Source organism: Mustela putorius, unplaced genomic scaffold (genome assembly GCF_011764305.1).
Source record: "Mustela putorius furo isolate JIRA1106 unplaced genomic scaffold, ASM1176430v1.1 tig00003834_pilon_pilon_pilon, whole genome shotgun sequence".
Classification (NCBI taxonomy): Eukaryota; Metazoa; Chordata; class Mammalia; order Carnivora; family Mustelidae; genus Mustela; species Mustela putorius.
The window spans coordinates 130,842,114-130,860,731 of record NW_025421987.1 but is presented as its reverse complement, the minus strand read 5'-3'; the positions used below and the strand labels follow the sequence as shown (position 1 = coordinate 130,860,731).

Below are 18,618 nucleotides of genomic sequence, written 5' to 3'. Positions count from 1 at the left end.
ACTTTTTTCTCCCTGTTCCTATTTCCATTTATTTTATAAGGGACCCCGATATGATACAAGAAGTGTGTTTTGTACTAATTTTCTTTCCTAAAGACTTTCGTCACTGATAGTATTTTGTAATCCTGAAAAAATGATTTTTATTGGCTTCTTCATGTTGGCTTATTTCCTTGCTAGAAAGAATTGCAGATTTTATTTTGGTGGATGTTTGGCTGGTTTCTTGGGGTTTTGTATGTACAATTTACCCTGTTAACCATTTCTAACCGTCCAGTTTCCTGGCATTAAGAACACCACCACCACGTATCTCCACAATTTTTTTCATTTCTGCAACCTGAAACTCCATACCCATTAAATAACTTCCCACCCTTCCTGCCCCTCGGCTCCTGGCAATGGCTGTTCCACTTTCTCTAGGAAACCACCTGTAAGCGGAATCACACCATATTGGTCCCTTCCTGTCTGACTTATTTCATTCAGGATAATGTCTTCAAGGTTCATCTCTGATACAATGTGTCAGAATTTTGCTCCTTTTGAAGGTTGAACAAAAATACGCTGTTGGGTGTCTATACCACGTTTTGTTTCTTTACCCATTCATCTACGATGGCCCCTTGGGTTGCTTCCACATTTCTGCTATTGTGAATAATGCTGCTATGAACATGGGGATACAGAGTTCCGTTTTTGAGGAACCTCTATACTATTAAGTATTACTTCAGAAGAAGAGCATGAGGGTGTAGTTCTTCCAGGAGTGGGTAAAACAATGGTTCCCAAATTGGATTATGCATCAGAATTACCTGGGAACTCACGTGCAAATTCCTGAGTGCCCCATTTTCCAAGACTATTAAATGAGATTATCTAGGGGGAGGAGCTGGGATTCTGGAATTTAATACAAGTTCCCTGTGCCACTCATTTCTAGGGTGGCCTATGGAGCCATCAGGTGCAGGGAAGAAGGCTCTAGCTGCCCCTGCAGTGTCTACTACACACACCCAAAGGGAAATAAGCTTTGTAAGACACAGGTCCCATGCTGCTTTGCTCTCCACCTACGGCAGAAACTTCTTGTAAGAAAGTGACAGAGTAAGGAAAGCCATCTTCCTGTCTGGGGAGGAACCAGGATAATAGTGCTCACAGCTCAGGACTCAGCAGCTTACTGCCCTGAATCTCCTGACTTGGAGGAGTGGGCAGAGAAGAGTCCTCAGGGAGTGTATTTATGCACTCGTCCTGAGACAGGATCTGATTGGCCTGTTTTTCACTATCCAATATGGAGGACTCTCACTTGACAGTGGCTTCGGTCAAGCTTTCTCATAAGTGGAGTGGGTTCTATCAGAGCCTTTACTAGGGATTCCCCCTTCAATGCCAGCTGGTAGGGTCATATGACACACGGTTTGGCATCTCTGCCCACAGTGCTGCTTCCAGGAGTGGTTGGTTGGTTGGTTGGTTTTTTGTTTTTTAAGATTTTATTTATTTATGACAGAGAGAGATAGTGAGAAAGGGAACATAAGCACAGAGGAGCTGGAGAGGGAGAAGCAAGCTTCCTGCAGAGCAAGAAGCCTGATATGGGGCTCCATCCCAGGACGCTGGGACCATGACCCAAGCCAAAGGCAGACACCTAACCAGTGAGCCACCCAGGCGCCCCTCCAGGAGTGTTTATAAAGGTCTGTGGATGCTCCAAGACAGGTACTCTTTCCCAAGGAATGCTGTGAGAATTGCTTTCCTCCTTTGACCACCTGAACTTTTTTTAAAAATCAGGTGTGTTTTTTTTTTTTTTTAAGTTTTGTTTTGTAGTTTGCTATAACATCATTCGTATTGAGCTTAGAAAGTTTGGAAATTATAGGAAAATGGAAGGAGGAAAAAACTGGTCCTAATTCCCACTTCCCAGAGTCTACCATTTTTGTGAATTCCTTCCTGCCTTTTTTCCTCTGCATAGTTTTTTGTGTGCTTTCTTATCTTAAGTATTTTCCCATGTTATTATAAACTCATATATGCATTTCAGTGGGTGCAAGAATCTACCATGGTTTACTCAATTTGTTCCTTACTTTTAAATATTTTTTATTGTTTCCAATTTTTCTTTATTGAAAATGGTATTACAAAGAACATTTTAGACAGAAAGCCTCCTGCAATATTTTCCCTTAGGGCAAAGGCCAAGAAATTGGATTATTAAGTCAAAGTCATGAACATATTAAGGCCTTTGATATGTAGCCCATCTAATTTTTGAAAGGGTGGACACCAAATTACACAACCATAAGCAAATATAAAAATGGGCACCATTACCTAGATCCTAGGCTAGTGGTTGGGCACTGAGTGATTTTGCCCTCAGGGGACATCTGACCATGTCTGGAGGCATTTTTGGTTTTTGCCATGGGAAGGATACTACTGGCATCTGTTGAGCAGAGGCCAAGGATGCTGCTAATCATCGTACAATGCACATTATAGCTATACACAACAGAGAATCATCTGGCCCTGAATGTCAATCATGCCAAGGTTCAGAATGCTACTCTATTGTAACCATCACTTGGATCACAGCCCATTCAGGGAGAAAAAGACAGAATCTTATCAGTTCAATTTCAGGGCCCAGCTGTCAGCTGCTGGTGCTTCTGTCAATGCTACATACATGAGGTCAGTGATGAAAAGCAGTCTAAACATCAGCACAATGTGTCCTTGTCCAAATTAGCTCCCTGCTCCAGAATCAAATTTCACCTTGACCAACTGAGGGCACTTCCCTGAACCACCTCTTACCCTGGGGCTCTGAGAATTCTTACACGTTGGCTGCCCATGGTTCTCAGTCTAGACCACTACCTCTCATCAGAAATGTTCGATGCAATTCAAAGTGGGGGATCCATATGCTCTGACTTTGAGAAAATTTCTGGGATCCTATGCAAATTTACCCATACATCACCCCTTCTCAAACCCACAGTAGTCCCTGGCAACACACCTAAACCTTAGGACTTTGAAGACAGGAATTCAAATCACAGATCTAATCTGTGGTACAAACAGCTAACTCTTCCCAGTGTCTATTCTCCTGTTCCTCTATGGTAATAGAATATCCCATTTTTAGCTGGCCAGTAGCTTCTCAGAATAAACACCTCATTTCCCAGACTTTCTTGCAGCTATCCAATAGCTTTTAAGTGGAAGTATTGAGTGTGACTCCTGGTAGTGTCCTGGCAGAGGCAATGCACCCTTTTTTACTGATAACTTAAATAAATGTGGACATGCCAGCTTAATCTAAAGCAGCCATCTTAGACCAGGAGGTGGAAGTCAATTTTGGAGGATGTCAGAGCAACAAGATAGAAGGAGCCTGGGTCCTTGATGATCATGGAGTTACTGTGCCAACCCTGTACTCTTTACCACCGGGCTTCACTATGTGGGAGAGAAATAACCCCATGTTTAATTTAAGCCACTGTTATTTTGGTCTCCATTACAGCTGAACCTAATCCTAAGTGACACATAATCCAACTTCCTCATTTGAAAGATAAAAATGCAGGCTTGAATGGACTATATCAGGCTTGGTTCGTGGTGCCTTTTCTGCCAGCTGTCGGGGAGTTTGCTGAATAAGAAAAAAAAATGAATCATTTAAGAGAAATGGTGTATTTTGGGATACCGTATGAGATTGATAACACAAAAGAAAAGAAGATAAAAAGACTTGAATCTGGAGGAAAGCAAAGACTTCAGAATATGTGAGATGAGATTTGGGGCACAGTAAGGAAAGGCAAAATAAAGCAAAAGCCCTGATTTTTCAGGGTTAGATCTGAATCTGGGAGTAGTTAAAACTCTAACGACACTCTTGTTGATGTAATGATCTGTTTTTAGCAGTCAGCATGTCTGAATGCAGAGACTGTTTATAGAGCAGCGTAATTAATAGATACTTCATGGAAGTGATTGTTGCTGGTTCAATTATTCTTTAAGAGATTGGACAGATCAAGAGACTGCTCTAGAAAGAGAATCACCCTTTCTTTCCTCCCCTTCAGAATAAATGAGCACTCATAATTTATTAAAATTATCCCCTTGGTTTCATTTCACTCACAAAGAGAATATATGCACCCTCCTAAAATATACAGATTTATTTCTCCTAGAGTCTAGCAGGTAAAGAGAAAGATAATTGACATCATATTGAGTTAGAAGAAAGCTGTGTCTGTACATCGCCTAAGCAACCAGTCACTCAGGACAATTCTGCCAAAACACCCGTCGACTCTGGGAAAAATCCATCAGCCTGCTTATGTGACATCCCACAGCCTTCTGCTTGCCCTTCCCAGATTGAGTAGCTGAATTTCTTATTTTCTGTTACCTGTATTGGTTTCCTAAAGACACTGCTGCAGGTAAAGCTTTTACTTCATAAAGGAAGTCATCGATCTTTAAAACTCCCCCCCACAGGGTGACTTCCTCATGACCATCAGAAAATCCTCTGCAGAAATAAGGTCCCATTGCCCACTGGAGCTTGAAGGGTCAAATGAAGCCCAGTCCCTGGGACAAGCAGAAACAATTAGAAAGAGGACCATTAATTAGTTTTCCCCTTTTCCTTCTTCTCAGTGCCCAGAAAATGGTTTTTCTTGGCTCGAGGACTAAGCGGAGTGAACACCTGGTCCAGATTTCCTTGGATCCTTCTTCTCTAAGCAACTAATTCTTGATGGAAAATATCCTTATATCACATAGGCGCACACCAAAGAGAAGGAAAAGCCTCCATTTATCCTTTCTCTTTGATTTCATTTCAGCTTCTGGAGGCAAAGTCAGCCCAGGCAAGCCTCATGCAGCACTTCATGGCACAGAAAACTGTTGCATCTGGCTGGCTGCACTGTTATCATAGAGCAACAGAACCTTGGCAGCAGCCTCTTGAGCAGGTTACTGTGACTCTGAAGGCTATTTGCATCACAAAAGAGTCTCTGAGCTGCACCAAGATTCAGCCCTCAAAACGTGGGTGACCCACCCTGTGTACATCCACCTTTCTTTCTTTTTTTTTTTTTTTTTAAAGATTTTATTTATTTATTTGTCAGAGAGAGAGAGCACAGGCAGAGTGGCAGGCAGAGTCAGAGGGAGAGGCAGGCTCCCTGTGGGGCAAGGAGCCCGATGTGGGACTCGATCCCAGGACGCTGGGATCATGACCTGAGCCGAAGGCAGCTGCTTAACCAACTGAGCCACCCAGGCGTCCCCACCTTTCTATGTAGTTACTCTTCTCATCTGTGACTGGCCTACTTTCACACCCACTGCTCCCATGGTCCTTAGTCTAGCCAGTTCCAGGGTCACATGAGCTGCCACACCCTGGTTTTATCTGTTGGTTTAATCCCTCAATTCAACCAGTGGTGTGCCAGAGCTAGTTCCCACTGGCTTAAGAAAACCAGTAGCTCATAGCTCTTCAAAATGTCCTATTCAATAGCATTACATTGGTAGGTTGAACTCAGGCATTGTAAGGGTAATTACATCACAGAAATCAGCAAAATCTGTAAGATCTACCCCCAACCTGACCCAGAAAGCCAATTAAATATTTCCTACCACATGCTGGATCTGTCCCTTTTGAAAAGGGGTAAATATGTGTCCATTTATCATGGTCAATATAAATAATACACATTAAAAAATGATTTAAAAGAAGAATTTTAGGCCAACCTTAATTGGATTCTGATTTGAACCACTAAATGTAAAAAGATATTTGGAAATATTTGAAACCAATTATAGATAATATTAAAGAACTCATGTTAATTTTTTAGGCATAAAAATATGGAGGAATAGAAGGACACTTCCTCAACCTGATAAAGAACATCTATAAAAAACCTACAGCTAACATGATTATGTGGGAGAAACTCAAAGTTTTCCCTCTAAGGTCATGAATGAAATAAAGATGTTCCCTCTTCTTTTCAACATTGTACAAGAAGTCCTAGCTGATGCAATAAGACAAGAAAATAAAAAACAATACAGATTGGGATAGAAGAAATAAAACTGTCTTTTTTTAACAGACAACATGGTTGCCTATGTAGAAAATCTGAAAAAATCAACAACAACAAAAAACCTCCTGGAACAAATAAGCTATTATAGCAGGGTTGCAGGATATAAGATTAACTAACAAAAGTCTATTGCTTTTCTACACATCAGCAATGAACAAGTGGAACTTGAAATTAAAAACACATTACCTATGTCAACTATACTTGAACAAAAACTATTTTGAAAACCACATCATTTACATTAGCACCCCCAAAATAAAACACTTAGGTATAGATCCAAAAAACATGTACAAGATCTATACATGAGGAAAACTACAAGACTCCAATGGAAGAAATCAAAGAACTAAATAAATAGATGTCAGTGGATAAAAAGACTCAAAATTGTCAAGATGCTCATTTTTCGGCAGTTTGAATCGCGGTGCGATGAAGGAGTAGGCGGTGGGATCTCGCTGGCTGTCTGACTAGTTCTTTCTCAGCTTTGCTTGTTTGAGCTTCAGCAGAATTTGAAATGGCTGGCGGTGAGGCTGGGAAGACTCTGGAAAGGCCACGACAAAGGCGGTTTCCCACTCACAGAGAGCCAGCTTGCAGTTCCCGGTGGTCCACGTTCAATGACACCTGAAACTAGGACAACCAGTTATGGATGTGTGGGCGCGGCTGTTGCTATGTACAGTGCAGCCATCCTGGAGTAGAGGAACCACAGAGGTACTTGAATTGGCAGGAAATGCATCAAAAGACTTAAAGGTAAAGCATATTACTCCTCCTCACTTGTAGCTTACTATTGGTGGAGATCGAGAGTTGGGCTCTTTCATCAAGGCTGCAGTTGCTGGTGGTGGTGTCATTCCACACATCCACAAATCTCTGATTGGGAAGAAAGGACAAAGGAAGACTGTTTCAAGGATGCCTGGATTCCTTATTAACTCGGGACTCTAAATACTCTTAACAGCTGTCCAGCGTTGGTGATTTTCGGGGACTGTATCGCTGTGAAAAACAGAATTTTGCCTTTTTGTAATTCTATTTGAGCAAGTTGGAAGTTTAATTAGCTTTCCAACCAACCAAATTTCTGCGTTTGGGTCTTAACCATATTTAAGTGTTATTGTGGCTTCAAAGAAGCTATTGATTCTGAAGTAGTGGGTTTTGTTTTTAAAAAACTGTTTGGACTTTAATTGTGATGTAGAAGTTATGGTAACAAACATTTGGTTTTGTACAGACATTATTTCCACTCCAGTGGATAAGCTCAATAAAGGTTATATCCAAAAAAAAAATGCTCATTTTTCTCAACTTGTTCCATAGATCCGATCCCAATCCCAATCCCAATCAAAGTCCCAGCAGATTATTTTGTGGATATTAACAAACTGATTCTAAAGTGTATTGGGAATGGCAAAATTCCCAGGATGGCGAGAATTGAAACTATCTGACTTCAAGGTTTAGGATAAAGACATATTAATCAAGAATAGACAAATTGATCAATGGTACAGAATAAATAGTCCAAAAATGGACCCACATAAATATAGTCAACAGATCTTTGACAAAGTGGCAAAGACAATACAATGCAGGGGAAAAGTCGTTTCAACAAACCGTGCTGGAACGATCAGAAATATGTATGTAAACACAGACGTTATGCCCCTCACCAATTAACTTGACATGGATCACAGATCTCAATGTAAAATGCAAAACTATAAAACTAGAAGCTAACACAGGAGAAAATCTAAATGACCTTGGGTATGGCAAGGACTTTTTAGATATAGCACCGAAATCACAACCATAGCCTTATAATTGAGAAGTTGAACCTCATTAAAATTAAAAACTTCTGCTCTGTAAAAGATTCTGTCAAGAGAATAAGAAGACGAACCACAGACTTGGGAGAAAACATTTGCAAAAGAGATGAAGGACTGCTATTCAAACCAAAGAATTCTTAAGACTCAACAATACAAAAATGAACAATCTGATTTTTAAAATGAGGAAAAGCTCTTAACGACACTAAAGAAGATATATAGATGGCAAGTAAGCATATGAAAGGTATTCGACATCATATAATCATTAGGTAATTGCAAGTTAAAACAACAAGATACCACTACACACTTAAATATAAGAACGGCCAAAACTCCAAACACTGACAACAAAAAATGCTGTCAAGGATGCGAAACAACAGGAACTCTCACTCTTTGCTGGTCAGAGTGCAGAATGGTACAGCCCCTTTGGAAGATAATTTGGCAGTTTCTTACAAAACTGAACATATTCTTGTCATACCGTCCAGCAGCGCTGTGCTCTTTGGTATTTACCCAAGTTAGGTGAAAAGTTATGTCCACACAAAAGCATGCACATAGATATTTATAGTAGCTTTATTCATAATTGCCCAGACTTAGAAACAGCCAAGAGCTACTGTCCTTTAGTAGGTGAATGGATGAATACATTGAGGTGCATCTAGACAATAGAATATTATTCAGCACTAAAAAGAAATGAACTATCAAGCCATGAGAATATAGGGAAAGATCCTAATGCATATTATGAAGTGAAAAAACCTAATCTAAAAAGGCCACATACCTTATAATTGCAACTACACGATGCTCTGGAAAAGACAAAACTATGAAGATAATGAAAATATTAGTGGTTGCCAAAGGTGGGGGGTTAGACAAAAAGGTTGAGCACACAGGATTTTTAGGGCAGTGAAACAATTTTGCATGATGGTATAATGATGGATCAATGTCATTATACATCAATCAATCTATCTATCAAAACAATAGAACACACAACACCAAAAGTGAATTATAATGTAAAGTACGAGTTTGGGATGATCACGATGAGTCATGTAGGATCATCAGTTGTCACAAATGTACCACTCTAGTGACAGGTGTTCATAATGGAGGAGTCTATATGTGTGTGGGGCAAGGGATATATGGGAAATCGCTGCACTTCCCACACAATTTTGCTGGAAATCTAAAACTGCTCTAAAAAAATAAAGTCCACTTTAAAGAAATGATATTATGGTTATATAAGGAATTGTTTCTATTGTTTAAAGAAGTATTGAGGGAAGAAATGCCATGATGTCTGTAACTTACTTTAAAATCACGTCAGAAGAAGAAATGAAGCAAATACAGGAAAATGCTAACAATTGTTAAATCTCAAGTATGGATGTGTGGAGATTCATGCTACTATTCTTCATTTCTGTATTTTTTAAACTTTTCATAACAACAATTTTAAAGAACTTCCAGCCATGAAAGCTATGAGTTTGGACAATCTCAAGTAGAACTGTGCGTATCTGTCCCCTAAAATCTGGGCCTGGATTACTCGAAAAGTTGTAAACCTATTGGGTTGTTATCATCCCAGTGAAAGCCTGTGATAGCACACACTAGGACTGTGCAGATCTGGAAGCTGGCCAGGGCTCTACCTGCCCCTGTGCATGTGTGGGACTGGGCTAGGGTTAAGTTTGCAGTCTGCAGGATGAGGCAGCCACTGACCAGCAGGCATTTTGGGCTTTCTCAGTCAAGCTGGAGGCCGTTGAGTGCAGTACACATTCCACTATTTAACTTTCATGCTTTTTGTAATTGTATAGACTGACTAAAAACCACGGTTTTTCAGTAACCCACATAGGAATGACCCCCCCCCCATTTTTTAAAATTAAATGTTTTTGTTTCCACTAAATGCATTTGGCATGGCTATCCAATTCTCTGAGCAGCAAACACCATTTAATCAAAATAATATTTTAAAATATGTATTTTCTGGTACTAATGCCTCCCCCTTTCCCTCAAGAGGAATCCTTTGGCCTTGGGGAGTTTTAGGGAACTTTTAAATGCATTTAGCATCTAACATCCAAACTAGGATTTTATTTTTTTGAAAAGATTTTATTTAACTATTTATTTTAGAGTGAGAGAGCACAGCGCACAAGTGCAGGGACAGGGGATGGGGGGAGGGGTTGGAGCAGAGGGGGAAGGAGAGGCAGAGGGAGAGGAACAAACAGAATCCATGCTGAGCAAGGGGAAGGTCACAGGGCTCATTCCCAAGACCAAGAGATCATGACCTGAGCTGAAACTGACTAAGCCCCCAAACTAGGATTTTAAATCAAGAAATGCCTTTAGGAAAAAAGGTTTTTTAAGTCCTTATTTCCCTACCCTTTAGAGAGAATGGCAGTCCTGGTGGACCTGAGGGTGACCCCAGCCTTTTAGGTCACAGAGTCCTATTCAATCAGGAAGAGAAAAGGGGCTTAGGAGGGAGAAGCCAGTGTCAGTATGTGTCTTAAACACTGCCTCTGGGCTTGCGTAGTGTGTCAGATGAATGGAGAGAAATTGGGGGCACCACTTCTGCCCACGTCTCATTTGGGACCCTGGGAGGAGATGACCCCATAAGCTCCCCACACCAACCTACCATGGGAAGCCACATCAGAGAACACTCAGGGGCCCAGTGTGATCTGGCAGAAGGAGTTTGGGTCTTATGTGATTTGGAAGATACTTTCCAGTCCCCATGTGCCCTCTCAGGGTACAACGAAGCTGAATTGAGAGGCACTGGGCCTCCTGAGAGCCCCCTGGTGAAGGTGAGGTTGTCCCTGAGCAGAGGAGAGTGGGAGAGACACTCAGAAGACTGTGTGGTGCCAACAAGAGCAACAGTGGGCTAAGTCAACCTGAGAGGAACCAGTCTGTGAGTGACAGCAGCAACACCAGTAGGAAACCCAGACCCAGTGGTCACCATGCACACAGCAATCCCAGACTGCTGCCCCATGGCTGAGACTGGCCCTTACATCTATCCAACCATCCCACCCTCCTTCTGATATCGCAGGGTCCTGTAATATACAGCCCTTTCCCTTATATTTACACATCACTTCAGAAAGTGGAGCACTTCCCATGAAGACCTAGAAAGACTGTGTCAGCGACTGCATTTAACCAAGTGCACTGGACCTTGTAAACATGGCTGCTCCTGTCCCTTACTCCTGCTACCTGACAGGGCAGGCTTTCCTGACAAAAATGCAAGAACTAGATTTCCTTTGCTCATGTGAATGCAATGTGAGAAGATCCAAATCATGCTACAGCCAGAGTTTTTTCTGTGGTCTATCCTTCCCCCAAGATGCTCACAGCAAGAGTCTCATGATCAAAGAAATCTGGGAACACCTCTATCTTGAATGTCCCTCCTGGAGCTTTGACATATTGAGGGTTCTGAATGTTTCTCAGAGGAAACCTTGTTGAATCTTTGTTGATCTCAATGCCATGCTTGGCCCCCACTCCTTCCTTTGGATAACCTCCAGAACACAGCAGAAACTTCTTCAGTAGAAAAGAAGGTTTGCTGGACTCACCTATGGGAAACCACACTTAGTCTCCAACAGGCCCGGGGTGGGTGGGAGGTATTTTCACCTACCTCCTTGCAGAAGAAATGACACATCCCCTAACTGGGCAGTGTCAGTTCCCAGATGGCTCAGCCACATGAGCACTTTCCAGCATTTCTAGCCCCTTGTTGACAGGCACATTTGTGTGATTAGGGTCAGGTATGTCCTGCATGCAGAATTTAACTCTAGCTGATGCATGGTTTTCATTTTGCTGCCAGAGACAAGCTGTTAAAATACAAACACATATTTTTGGTTTTCCCTCACAAACCTTTGACTGAAGTGGAAAGAACACTGGACTAAGTGAGGAATGTAGAAAAACCTGGGTTTGAAGCTCTGCCCATGCATCAGTGGACTACCAGTCCCAATTCAAGTATCAACAAAACCATCAAAGGCAAATGGAAGCAGACTCACACCCTTCACTGAAAACCCTCCCAGAAGAGGATGTGGGCATCTCCAATTCCTCAGGCAGCCCTGCATATCACTCCCATAGCCTCCTTGTCATCTTAGCCCTCCCTGTGTTTATTCCTCAGACTAAGACTTAAACAGTCCTGGATTGTACCTGGTGTTTCTTGGGGCTCATAAAATCCCATGTCCCAACTCCTATCTCCTTCCCCTTGGCCAGTTATAGATTTAGGGCTTTTCCCCTCTCCCTTGCTGTGGCCAGAGAACTTCAGTTGAACCACAAGGCTGAGACCAGACAGTCTGTAGGCTTGGACATCCCATAGAGCCTTAGTTTCATCCATAATGACATTAATAAAAGATAACTGTTTTGTCTGCCTTGCAGGGCTGTTAAAAGATCAAAGGAATAAAAGTCTACCTAAGTCTGATGTTCACTGGAAAACCCAATGCAAATGTTCCTTGTTATTATCTATTTTTTATAGAATTTAATTTTTGATGCTACACAGTATCTTTAGAGACTCTCCAAACAGCCAGTGTTGTTGTTTTCTCATCTAAGAAAGCAAAAGGTTTAGTGAATTATTTTCCTACTCAAAGAAATCTTAAATATGGAAGGAGGGAGTCAGTGTCCTCAGATACATACAATGAAACACCCCTGTGAAGAGGATGCTCGCCCTGTACAGACAGGTGCCTCCTAGCCCATGATCCTACTCTACTTGTTAGCTACAGATTCAGTTCCTGTTCATTTGGGAACTGCTGACGTTGAATATTCATACTGGCTTCTATTTTCTGTTGGCCTTCATTACTTCCTTCCTCCCTCCCTGGCTTCCAAACTTTTGTGATGTTGAAACCTTTGGCACACAGGGCTGCTGACATACCTTTTGTACACCAAGCTGTTGTGCTCTACTTTTAGAAGTAAACACAATCACATGTTGTTTTAAGGAGCTTCTGGAAACCTCTGGGGGAATAGATTCTGTCCAGCTCTGATAGATTTTGAACAGAAAATTTCCGGTTCTTCCAACTTCTTCACGTATTAGCAGAATAGTTGCTCTAGGTCTGAGTATCGACAAAACCATTGAAAGCAAATGTGAGCCAAGCCTTGGACCCTTCACCATTTTCTTAGTACTGAACATGGGCTCAGATTTTCTGAACCAGTCACATTTCTGGCAGCATCATCAAAACTCTCAACCTAAAATCATCTTGGGGAAGCTGGAGTAAGGGCAAAATCCCTGGAGAATACTATGAAAGCACTGAAGATGAAGGGGATACATTTTAATACCCCCAACAAACCTCTCCCAGATTAGTTCTGAGCCAAATGAATCATGGCTACATTGGATTTCTAGCCGAATGGGTTTACCCACTCCAGCGTTGCCGTCTTCAGGGAGACATTGACCAACAGGAATGTTTCCAGGGATGAGGGCCAAGGTAGTTCTTTACCCTGTTGGCAAGTGAGGGGGCTCCCTAAGGCAATCAGAGCCTGAACCTGATTGGAAATCTCCATAACCCCCGATATTTGATTATCTTCCTGTCCCTGTGTAATTGTAAGATTAGATTCTATTTGGCAAAGGATGCCATCTAATCCACCTTGGAATCTCCATTTGTAAAACACTGGCAATCACAAATCCTCACTTCCCCCCTTTCCAAAAGGTGAGATTTGAAATTCTTATCAACTCTCATGTGTGGGAAGTGTTCAGGAACAACATTTTCTGTTTACAGCCATACTCTGTTAAAGCCTCACTACAATCCCACAAGGATAATCTGGGTAAGTTCTACCAGTCGCATTTTATGGTTAAACAAACTAAAGGTTGTAGAGTTTGAGGGGGTTCCCCATTGGTCCTATTGTTGGTAATGACAGAGCTACCAAGTTCTTTCTTTTCATTTAGCAGCTTTTAAATCTAGGCCTTTTGTCTGGCTTTGAGAGATTGCCTAGAAAAATCTGTGCATTTTTCTAGAAAGGTGATCTATAGCTGTCATGGGATTTCCAAAGAGATGCAAGATTCAAAAATGGTTAAGAATACATTGACTGTTTTGTTTGACATGGAGAAAGTGTTCAACATTTACATGCTGAATTAAATTTGAGGTTAATTGATGTTGGGAAGATGAGACACAGAGGGATAGGACTCTTACTTACAGAAGAGTGCCCTGTAGGAAAGGACCCATGAGCTTCCACAGCTGAGTTCCTTGTCATGGTAATTCAGAGAACCATGAAGAAGTTGGGCAGTAGGCCAGGACAATTTCCTGATGCATATATATAGCCCAGAACCCTGGACCAACCCAGCTCACCTGAGGAGGACATATTCCCAAAGAAGTTTATAGTGAGAACACTGTTGAAAGAGAGAGGAATCGCCAACCCTTCCACTGGAGTTGGAGTGTGGTGGCCATTTGAGGGGTTCTTGGGTCTTCTAGGACTTCCCTAGCAGCAAAGGAATGAAACCTGCCTGAGGGGAGTCTTGCCGTCAGCGGGCCCAAGGCTCATTACAGAGTGAGACCAGGGCAGAGTTGAGCTTCCCAACCTCATGCAGAGAAGATAAATGAATATGGGGCTTTGGCAAAGAGCTGAAACAAATATGGAGATCAAGGAGGATCACTGTCAAGCCAGTTGTCATCTTGGCAACTGGATCAGCTTTAACTCTACACATTTGGGCATCTTCGAGGACTAGACATGTACGATGGTTGGGCATCTATTCAGAGACATGAAGTAAAATCAGGACATTGATCCCGACAACAGAATATTATTCCTCTCCTTGGCTAGCAATACACATGCTGTTAGAATGTGTAAAATCTGATGAACGTGGGCAGTGGGAAACAAGCACAAGAACCCTTCCAGTTTGGGCTGTTTTGGTCTTTGTGTTTCACAGGATGTATTTAGAGGAGAGATTTCCGTGACTACTGAGACACAGAGAAACTTGGTGCCCAGAGAAGAATGAGGGGAAACAAGAGCCTGCGTGTGTGTCCCATGGTAAACAATGAGGCCGGAAGCATCCATCTGGAAGGCAGTCAAAACAAACAACTGCCCGATGAAATGCTGGGGTCCCTGTGTTCTCAAAGTGAGTGGCTCCTTAACAAAACTTTGCTGGATAACAGATATGAAAGGATGGTTAAGGAGTTGTATGGGAAAAAGTTGAGAGCAAAGTTTTTGAGCAGCCAAATAAAACGTGTTTGTGCAGGAGTCACACAGAGAGGCAGAGAGGGAGAGAGGAGAGCAGAGAAACTCAGATTCAGTGGTTGGAAATGCTCTACAATTAAAATTCAGCCCACAATTCATCTCAATCTCTTTCAGTGGAGTCCTGGCACTACGCTCGGGTTGTGGCAGCTCCTTGAGGGATCTGGAGTATAATAGCCTGGGAAGAAATATATGATATGTTTCGGGATCCTTGAATTCTTCGTAATCATGTTACAATGATGGGGGAGGTTCAAGCAGTGGTGCAGGCATTATTTTAATTCACCTAGTGGAAAATTACTGAAGCATATTTCATATAATTAGGGTCAAGAATGGATTTGGCATCATTTGAGGCAAATGCCCCAAACACAAAGCCGATTCAGCTGGCATGGTTTCTAGCTTAGAGAACAGCAAGTCTGGCAACAATTAACCAGGCAAGAGGAAATAGTAGAGAGACCACTGTTTGGCCACCCTCTGCACAGATCAGGGCAAAGAATTATGGAACTCCAGCAATTAGCAATATAAGGGACCCACTGGAACACAGCAACATGTTGTGAGTAATGGCTTGCGCCTGGAACATCTCAGGAAGTTTTATGAATGTTAATTTAGTTGTGCAATAGTCCAGGAAAGTAAATGTTCCTTGTTTTACAAACACTAGGCTTGCTGGGAGCTGGGCCTCGCTGAGACTCATAGGTGTTCTGGGGTAAATTGACCCAGACCCTAGTGCTAATAGATTAAAAAGAAGAAGAAGAAGGAAAGAAGTAAACCGATATTGTTAACGACATAGCTGATGAACAGAAACTAGATTTGGAACAGAACCATGATGCTCAACACAGATGCTTCTATTCAGGACCAAAAAACAAGTTGTCAGCTTAAAGCTGTCAGCTGTGCTCAAGAAAGGATGGCAATGAAATCCCCAAACCAGCCTCATGGCCATAAATGTCCAGTGAGCCTGGCTGTCAGAATGTGGAAGTCTGGTGTTCAAGTGTGGTAACATCTTGGTTTGCTGGTTGATGTTATGAAGTCAGAACCAAAAGGCGCCCATGGCATCACTGTGATTGTTTCCCTTCCCCCTTAGGCTACTTCCAGCAGGTGCCTTGGGGATAAGACCAGTAGGCTTGTCTCTGGGCAGATTTCAAGGGGAGTAATGGGAAGCAAAGTATCAACTATTATATACAGCAGAGCACATAAATCAGTAGATAGAAAAGGTAAGCCTCACAGAAGTTGACATAATGTAGGAGAGATCCAAATAATGGTGGCTTGAACAAGATGGAAGCTACTTCCCTCTGCTTTAACAGCCTGGACATCAAGAGTCCGGGGCAGGTCTGTTGGCCAATGAGGGAGGGACCCAGTCTCCTTCAATCTTGTTCTCTGCTGTCCCTAAGTTATTCCCCTCAATTAAGTGGTTCAAGATGATTCATCACCACCATGTGCCCATTCCAACAGCAAAGGAGAAAAGCAGGGCACTCCTCTAACCAACAGGAGAACAGCCTGGATGTTCCGCATAACCCTTCCCTTTGGTCCGGAGACAGTCATGTGTCCATAACTACCTGCAAGGGAGACTGGAAATTAATTTTTTTTTTCTGGGTAGCCATGCACCCAGCCAAGAATTGTATTTCTTTGGAAGCAGGAGAGAGGCAGTCTGAAGGCATAAGGGGAGATGGCAGTCAAATCTTTGGCTCCCTGTTACAAGTCTCCCATTCCATGCTCCTTTTTTAGTTGTCCCTCCTCGTCCTCCTCTAACCCCAGCACTTCTTTTCCTGTGCCCCACACAGTACTTCAACTTTCTTTTTGTCCTATCAACTTTTTCCCGGGCTCCATGGTCCCAAACAGAACTCTCTTTTGTCCTCCTCTTTTTGTATTCTCTTCTTCACACAAAGAGGAGAAGCTTAAAAATAAGGAAAGACAAAGTCCTATCTTTCATGAAATCTGGCAAGGATTTTTTTCTAGATGTAACTCTATGTATTAACTTGACCACTTTAAACAATCACCTCTCTAAATACCGTGGAGGCCTTCCATAGATAGGAGTGGCTCTAACATTGTCTGTACTCCATGGGTTCAACAACACTGAATAAATTTCAAACACGCGAATCAAGGACACGAAATACATTTCGAACACACTTCTTCCTTTGTTCTGGTTGGAACATGGATGGACACATGTGAGAGACAGAGTAGCAAATGAACAGCCTGACCATGTATAACAATAGGATTCTGACTTACACAAGAAGCCCAAAGAGCCAAACCATAGTATCTACAGCAATTGGCCCAGACAGAGTCAGGATTTGGTCAATAGCAGCCAACTTCCCTTGGTTTTTATTTGTTTGTTTGTTGTTTTGTTTTGTTTTGTTTGCCACCACTGACCCTACAGCCTGCTTCTAATTCTAGGCCAACTAGAGGAAGCCTAATAGCAACTATGCTCCCCTAACCAATTACATAGGATGCCCTGCTTCTAGTTCATGGGCCTCTGGCTCACCCATGTCCCCTCCTCCAGCCTCTAATCAGAGGACTCCTGAAGCCATCACTTTTTTTCCCCTGTAGAGCTTTCCCACCCTTCTGCCTTGGAATCCCTACCAAAGGCAATTGCTAACTCTCTTGCTAGGGCAAGTTCTGAATAAATAGCTTCTGCTTGTTCCCACTTGTTTATTTTACTTTATTCATTTATTTTCACATTTGCAAAAAACTCACTAAAACTGAGCTGAACATTAAAACCAGTGTTCTTTATGTTGGTTACTCTATAAATCTTACCCACCAAAATTTTTTAAACATTAACTTTGCTCAAACTTTTGAATAAAGAAAAGACGGATGATATTAGGAGGAGTAAAGGAAAAGTAAAGAACATGGTAAAACAAGGTAAGTACCATCAGTTTCACTGGGCAATATAAGAACCAAGAACTTCTCATTGGCAGTTCATTTGAAATGCCTCAGGCAGACCTAGGACCTTCTTTCTATGTAAAGACCATGATCACCACCCTAAAAAGGGAGACTGAAAGAGATCGTGAGAAGTTGCACATTCCGAGTTTCTGGGGCCCTGTCCACTTCCTAGAGTATGCATGCAGATTAGGGGAAATAAGACCTAGACCAAGACACCACTTGACCTAAGTAGTAAAACTTTACTAACTAACCTATACAGGCACCATGTTTTTTCTCCATGACTCTGTTCTAGTGACACACCTCTCTGTAATGGTCTATTTCATCTTAGTGTCTAACTTACTGTAGCCAGTGCCCCTTGCCCCCTTGGGAGACCCACTAAAGATTGGTGGGATTGTATTCCATCCTGATCCCCAGAAGCTCTCAAGATTACCACAAAGAAATTTCCTCAGTTCTTTCCCTTGGGGCAGGGGAGCCCATGATGTCAATTAAACCCAGACAATCAGAAAACAAGACTCCCTTACCAACAAACTGAGCTGATTCTTTTATATTTTGAAGAATTTAATTCAGGGAGGTTCTAGGAACAAAATGGACCTTTTCCCTAGTGTCTTGGGCTGACTTTTTGACATAAGTTGTGATATTCCAGGAAATCAAATATAAAGAGTTGAAAGTGAGGCTTAGAATTAAGGTTGAGGCATGGCTAAAAGTTGAAGAATCAACAGTATTGTTTGTGACAGGAACACTGGGCTGTGCTTCTAGATTTCAGAGCTGAATTGCAAATGTAGAGGATAAACCCTTCTATTTGTACTCCAGCCAGACTGAGGTCTGCCAGGGTCACGCAGGTATGGATGGCTTGACACTCAGCAAAGATCCCAGGGGCCTCACAGCTATCACCAGGGACACACAGGGATGATGGATGAAGGGAAGGATGGCTACTCACAGATGGTGGGGACGAGACTCAACTCAATGATGTT

General features: G+C 42.2%; 1 pseudogene; it reads left to right on the top strand.

Annotated features, from left to right (window-relative positions):
- The first annotated feature begins 6,420 nt into the window (after positions 1-6,420).
- Positions 6,421-6,842, top strand: LOC101681414 (annotated as a pseudogene).
- Positions 6,843-18,618: the final 11,776 nt, after the last annotated feature.